This window comes from Arachis ipaensis, chromosome B09, assembly GCF_000816755.2.
Source record: "Arachis ipaensis cultivar K30076 chromosome B09, Araip1.1, whole genome shotgun sequence".
Classification (NCBI taxonomy): domain Eukaryota; kingdom Viridiplantae; phylum Streptophyta; class Magnoliopsida; order Fabales; family Fabaceae; genus Arachis; species Arachis ipaensis.
Genome location: NC_029793.2, coordinates 143,989,031 through 143,996,104, shown reverse-complemented (window position 1 = coordinate 143,996,104; position 7,074 = coordinate 143,989,031). Strand labels below are relative to the sequence as shown.

The 7,074-nt window shown below is 40.3% G+C and overlaps 1 long non-coding RNA gene across 1 annotated transcript; it reads right to left on the bottom strand.

Annotated features, from left to right (window-relative positions):
* LOC107616594 lies at positions 5,540-6,536 on the bottom strand. Its single transcript, XR_001614569.2, has 2 exons — positions 6,095-6,536; positions 5,540-5,784 (listed from the first exon to the last, which is right to left on the bottom strand). It is a non-coding gene; the product is annotated as an uncharacterized LOC107616594 (long non-coding RNA).

Sequence of the window (7,074 nt, the reverse complement as noted above, 5' to 3'; positions counted from 1 at the left end):
GAATCGGACCATATACACCCCTACTTCCATATTTTCTAATGACATGTTATAAAAAAATTGTTTTAAAACAAAATTAATCTGGATAATTTATTTATTTTTTTAACACTTATAAATACTTTTATATACTTTATTATTTTACACAATTTATATATACATAAATCTTTTATGCCATGCTCTCTCCTTACCTTTCTAATATGAGTAAAGAAAGGCTCATTAGTGTACACTGTACACCGTTTATACATGGAAAACATATTCAATTATTCACACATATTCATAGGAAGCAAGTTGCAATTATAGAGTTTCGACCAATCACAAATTCACAACACATTATCGAGTGAGTATTTAAAAGAATTAGTACCATTTGTTTTCTGAGGCCAATCCACCGTCTGTGAACTAGTTGGCCAATGTTGGGCTTTTTTATATAATTAAATATGCTAAAAACTTTAATTCTCATAATACGTACGGCAGAAAAATATTACTGAAATACGCGGTGCCAACTCTTAGTCGCTGCCTACGAAATGGGTTTTCTCTTCATATCAAGTGCGGCGCCCATAAAATGGAACAAAAAGCAGCATGTACCAACTAACTAGCGACGGCCACAAAATGATCCAGCAGCCATAGTGTGGCTGTCGCCCGCGAAATGGGGGACATCTGGGACGGCGGCCACGAATTGGCTCAAATTTGTTTGCAACGGACGCGAGTTGGAACACTTTTGGTGTACTGGCCACGAAATACGATCGTCGTGTGCCTATATAAACGCTGTTGGATCAACCATGGAAGAAGCCATTCTATATCCACTCTCCTCCTACTCTCTAATAATCTCTCAAGTTCACAAGTTTCTCTCTCTAAAAATTTTTTTGGGTGTTCAGATTGAGTTGTTTTGTGAATGGCTTCAGAGAACGTTTAGTTGATTATATATCCCAATGGAGAAATTTCTCATACAGCAGAAGGTATTACATTCGTTTGCGACGATCCATTATGGATAATGATTCCGCCACAGACATCGTTGCAAGATCTGAAGAATCTGATTCTGGTTCATACCGAAATGGTCGGAAAAAAAGGAATCACGAAGCTGACTTACAGGACGCCGGTTGCAGTGGCCAACTCGTTTGCGTATCAAAAAATGCAGATAAAATCTGATCAGCAGGTGTCGCATGTTCTCTTATCATCGCAGCATAGGAACCATATATTTGTTGGAGCTTTGTCTGAATCTTCAGGATATTGGCGGAAGCTCGTCCAGTTCCAATAATGTGGATGGTGTGAGAAATCTGGGAGCGGCTAATTTTGTACCGGGTCCGGATACAAGTAGGGCCCGTAGTCCAAGCTTCAATGCATTTGTGGTGCGGGAACAGAATGCAAATATTCGTGGAGCGCGCCCCTCCCTTTCTACTATACTTGGGTTCGATAGGCATCCCGATGTTGGCATCGCTGAAACGTCTGACGAGGATGACATTGAAGAATTCAGTGGTGATGAGGCAGAAGCCGTTCTGAAAACGCAACCTCTGCATGGCGACTCTGTTCCTCCAACAGCTGTCGAACCGGTAGGTGGTGGTGTATCCTCCATCACACCAGCTCACTACCTGTCTCTAAATCATGGAGCAATGCATTCGAGTAACGCGAAGGACAGACCTAGCAGCTATGCTCTGTCAGGCGAGATGGAGCTCGAGATTGGGTTAAAGTTTTTGAACCGGAAAACAGCGATGCTGGCAGACAAAAACTACAACATCCGTAGTAGTGCAGAGTATAAGGTCGTAGAGTCAGACCAAAGTAGGTATGTATGTCGATGTAAGCAGTTCGGTGATCAATGTCGTTGGATGGTACGGGTTGCGAAGACAAGGTCTTCCAGATTTCGGAAAATTCGAAAATACAAAGGGCCTCATAGTTGCTTGGCAGGTTCGATGTCTCAAGACCACGCTCAACTAGATAGCAATGTGATCTGCCAGCACATATTCCCCATGATGCATGCTGATGCGACTATTTGTGTAAAGGTGTTGTAAGGATCGGTAGAGTCAGCGTACGGGTACAAGGTGTCTTACAAGAAGGTTTGGCACGCGAAGCAGAAGGCAATCGCAAGGATTTATGGTGATTGGGACGAGTTGTATGACTAGCTGCGCAGATACTTCAATGCGCTGCAAGCTTTCGTCCCAGGTATTCGTTGCATTTTACTTTCGTATGGTCTTTGCTCTTCATTGTCCATTTACTCCTTATCAACTTTGACTAAGTAAAACAATTTCGCAACAGGTACAATTGTTGACCTCCAAACGGTTCTGTACTATGTCGAAAACACTCTTGACCGTGACAGTGTCATGTTTCACCAGGTTTTTTGGTCATTCCCTTCATGTGTTCAAGCGTTTAAGCACTGCAAGCCGCTGGTGTCAGTGGACAGAACACACCTATAAGGTAAGTACGCTGGCACCCTTCTCATGGGCATAGCACAAGATGGAAACAATAACATTCTACCGGTCATTTTCGCCCTTGTCGAAAGAGAGAACACATATTCATGATACTTCTTCCTGACCAATTTGAGGAGACATGTGGCGACTAGGCTAGGAGTTTTTGACTGGGATGCAGTGTATCTGCATGATCAATGTGCAGCCTGTATGCATCAGTGCGCCGATTTGCCCATACCTCAAACCACTCGGATCGTCGAACCAGCCACCATCCGTCATCATTGCGGGCCGACTGTCAATGGAAGGTATCAATATTAAGTGGAGAGTTTGGAGGTCCTTGCTTTCCCCCAAATTGACGCAACACTTGGTCAATATTTAGAATCTCAATCCACCTGAAAAATATGAGAGGCACAACGGCAGTATAAAAATCTCCATGTGGGTGGCCGAGAAATTCAGCCGGAACTGTAGACAAAATCTGAGGGTCCATGTACGGTTACCAAACAAACTACACATAAAAGAAACCCCGTCACTAAAAGCATATACGCAGTTCTTGGTAACATATTAATAACAACCAGCACCAACCTCATCCACCTGCAAATTGTCCAACCTCAGACGGTGCCTCACTAAGCGCTGCTCAGCATAGTCATTTTGTCCTTTTTTCCCTGCCCACCTGTTGGACAACGACAAACTTAAAAAAAAAATTCCAACCGCAAAGGATATCTGATAAAAGTCACAAAGTGGGAAGACATATACCATACCTAGTGGCTAAAGGAAAACTATACGGTGTCGTGACATTCGGTCCCCAGAAAGGTAATCTGTAGTATATCCACGACATGAGCAACGTATGACAACCGGCCATAACCTCAACATTGTAATCTGTTGCTAAGCACATAGCACGATATAACCAACAGAGGATGGCGCTGCCCCAACTGTAGGTGCAGATGGCATCATAGTCAGCCAATAACGGCAGATATCGAACATGCACCATGTTGTTGGCCTTGTTTGGAAGAAGCACGCCTCTCAACAAGTAAAGTATGTAACACCGTGCATACTGCATGAGGCCATTATCTTCTAAATCAAGCGGCATCTGCTGAAGACGAGTTCTGAGCCACTTCAACTTGATGTTGAATTTCGTTGTCCCTACGTGGTCGACGAAAACCTCACCTAGAAGTTCATGATACCATTCCCAAATATCTCTTTGGTGAAACTTGCTCTATGACCTCAAAGTACCACTAACAGGTTGACCATCAACAGGTAACCTTAACTGCATTGCTACATCCTCCAGGGTTATCGTACACTCACCCCAAGGGAAGTGAAATGTGTGTGTCTCCGGTCGCCATCGTTCGATAAAGGCACTAATAAGTGGATTGTCGTGCTCAAAGCGCTTGATCAAAGAGGCGTGGTAAAATCACGTGCATCTCAGATAAGGCTCAAGCGTCTGCCGCCTAATTTTCATGGTTGGATCCGCAGGATCTAACATGAAAACATCGACGAGCGTGCCATGAGAAGTAAGGACACGTGTCAGCTGCAACATAAGGTAGCAAGAAATACAATAGTTAAAAATACTATAAAAAAAATTTTAAAGATGGAAAAAATTGTCTTATAATCGCTAACAACAACAATAAGCTCAATAACATAAACTAACCTTATGGAATAAATGTGCCGCTATATGATGTTCGTCCAATCGGTTCAAGTTCTCCTCCGCGTTAACCCCTCCCCCACTCATATTAATTTTTTTTCCAGAACAGCCCTCCCACCTCCTCCTATCTTCCTTTTACCACTTATACAACTTTATTTTTTTTACCATCTATTCCTTTCAACCGTGCATGAGGTCCCCTCCCCACAACCCTTTTATAATGGTCTTGGCTCCCTTCCCAAGTGTCTCCTGCCTCCCAACATAGCCAATGCATGTGAGGTACGGTTCCTGCAGCTGCTACTTTGACCACCATTTCGTGGGCGCCACGCACGAGGTCCTTCAATTCGTGGTCGCCGCCAGCAGATTGGCCCACTTCGCATGCGCTGGCCCTGAGATGCACCACTTCGTGTGCGCCGTCGTTGAGGTTGCTCCATTTCGTTCATGGTAGCAACGAAATGATGAAAGCTGCTGTGCCTGCGCCATTTCGTTGGCGACACCCCTGAATTGATGCTTAATTCCATTTCGCGTTCGCCAGACAGAAATTGGCCATACGTATTTCAGGATCAGTTTCAACAGGTGCGTATTTTGGGAATAAAAATTTTTCACGTATAAAAGCTGCCAATGTTGCTCACAAAAAAAGTATTTGGACCAACATGCACACTATATAATGATGGACCAACAAATTTATTCTCTAGAATTAATTTCATGGGATACTTATCATGGAGTAAAAATTCACTAACGAACTAGTTTAGTTTTTTGTTGAACAATGAAGAGAAAAAAAAAAAAAAAAAAGAAATCAAGTTTTTAATAGTAAGAGAGGACAAACTATCTCTAACAACTGGTGTTAAAGGTGAATTTTATCAGTTCCACTACCTTCAGATTCCATGTATCTTCAGTCTAGTTTTTAAATAGATAACGTCTTGGCATGGTATTTAGGATCACAAAATGTTTTCTTAGCACTAAACGTATCATAGGAAAATTGAGATGTTTGGCTTACATTATAATTACATTTATTTTGCATTATAAATCTATGTTGGTACGCTTAAAAATTTGCGTGTTTACGGTTGATCAAATAAATTATCCAAGAGAGATTTGACGGCTTTCATATTGTATTTAAATTATAAATTCATGCTTAGTTTGGGGTTATGAATAATTTTACTTTTGTTGAGAAAATTAGTGTACCAACTGATCACTGATGTGAATTTTGCTTGTGAAAGAGCATATTATTGGATGTGAGAATTTTTTAAGGTAATTATTTGCCATTTTATATACACGTGGTTGTTTCGTAGTCTAACTTGCAAAATTTGGTTATAGTCCTACTACCCTAGTAGTTTACAAGTGAAGCTTTTATACTATAAATCTAGGTTCAAATTCAGGGACGGGCCTATAGGGCCAAAATTTGTAGNATTTGATTATATAAACTTTTAGTTTTAGTCCTCTTTATAAAAATTTCTTAATTTAAAATTTTTAAAGTGAAACAATTAATAAAATGTTGGCAGTTAAAAGAGAGTGGTGAAAAGAAAATAGAATACAGATGTCCCCTTTCTGTTGTTAATGGTGGAATATGAAGGATCAAGCGGTAACTATTAGCAGCGATAACGATACACAATAATGTTTAGAAACTATTTAACAGTAGTTCCTCTTGAAACATAGAGGATAAAAATATCTAGTACTATATATATTTATTATTAGTAAGCATACCGAACTGGAATCGTGGATCTATTGATCAATAAGAAAATTTAGCCTTGTCGTGGAGCTCTGTTTAGTACAGATCAACAATTCCCAAAAATTAATACACACTTAGCAGAGAGTTGAGGTAATCAAATAAACCAGAAACAAGTAGAGCGAGCATGGAAACAAACCGAGTGTTAATTAAAGATGTTAGAACAATTAGTTTATGTTGAAATAAGTGGCAGTGAGATCTGTTATAGGAATATGGCCAGATCCAAAGTATTAGTATTATTATAATGACATGTTTTATGAGGATAGAAACTAGAAAGATATTGGTGGTTAGGTTAAAAAACTAAACATAAAAGGAGATGCATTTATAAGAGTAGATATGGCTTACCAAAAAGGAATAAGTGAGAGGGGAGAGGCGAGTAGAAAGAGAGGAACGAGAGGAAATCATAGGCATGGGTGGAATCGGCAAAATAAATAGAAATATCATCCAAAAATTCAGATGAGATTTGCTATGCTAATTTGCCGGTCCTCCCATATCCCATAACTTCCTCAAGCTCTTCCCTCTTTCCGTTCTCTCTCAGCCAATTTGGGATTCGGATGCACTAATTCCACAAATTAATAGTGCGGAGAGAGCCTTGGTCATGGCGTGCAAGTGAGGGTAGGTCAGCTTTCTATAATAAAGCCAATGGGGAGCACAATGACCAAACTGGGACCACTACCCTCTATTATTGTTTAGACTTTAGAGATAACCCACATGGACACGTTTAGCGCTACAAACGGCTGTGTAAGCAAAGTTCAACATTATTAGTTTTTCTGTCGTCCTACTCACTGTTTGCCTTCTAAGCAATTAAGCATTGCCAATTCATATACAAGTATATCAGTGTCTTAGTATTAATAATCTCTTAAAGCATTACAATTTTGGTTGGCCATTTGACTTAAGTGCTACTACCCCAAAAATATGAAGTATAATCATAAAAAGGAATCCGTAGCCTGGCGGCGTCCTTTTTTTTGTTTTTTTGGTCAAGTGGGCCTGGCGGAGTCCAAAGATTCACTCTTATGCTGTATCTTTCGGGGTCGTGAGAAGTATGAGGCCCAGGATACCTACAATCCTATAATTGAGTTGACCAAAATTATCTTCTAGTTGAGGCCGAAACATGAATGGTAATACCCAGCCCTTGGCTGGTGGCCTGGTGCATTCACAGCCCAAACATTCTTCAACTTGCTCAGGCCGAAAACAAAACAATCTTAAAAGCCTCTTGTAATACTCTATTTGTATTTTTTATTTAGGAGAATAATGTTTGCATCGTTTTTTTGTATATATCTATATTTTTTATGATATAAAACACATTTTTTTTAATTATTAAAACT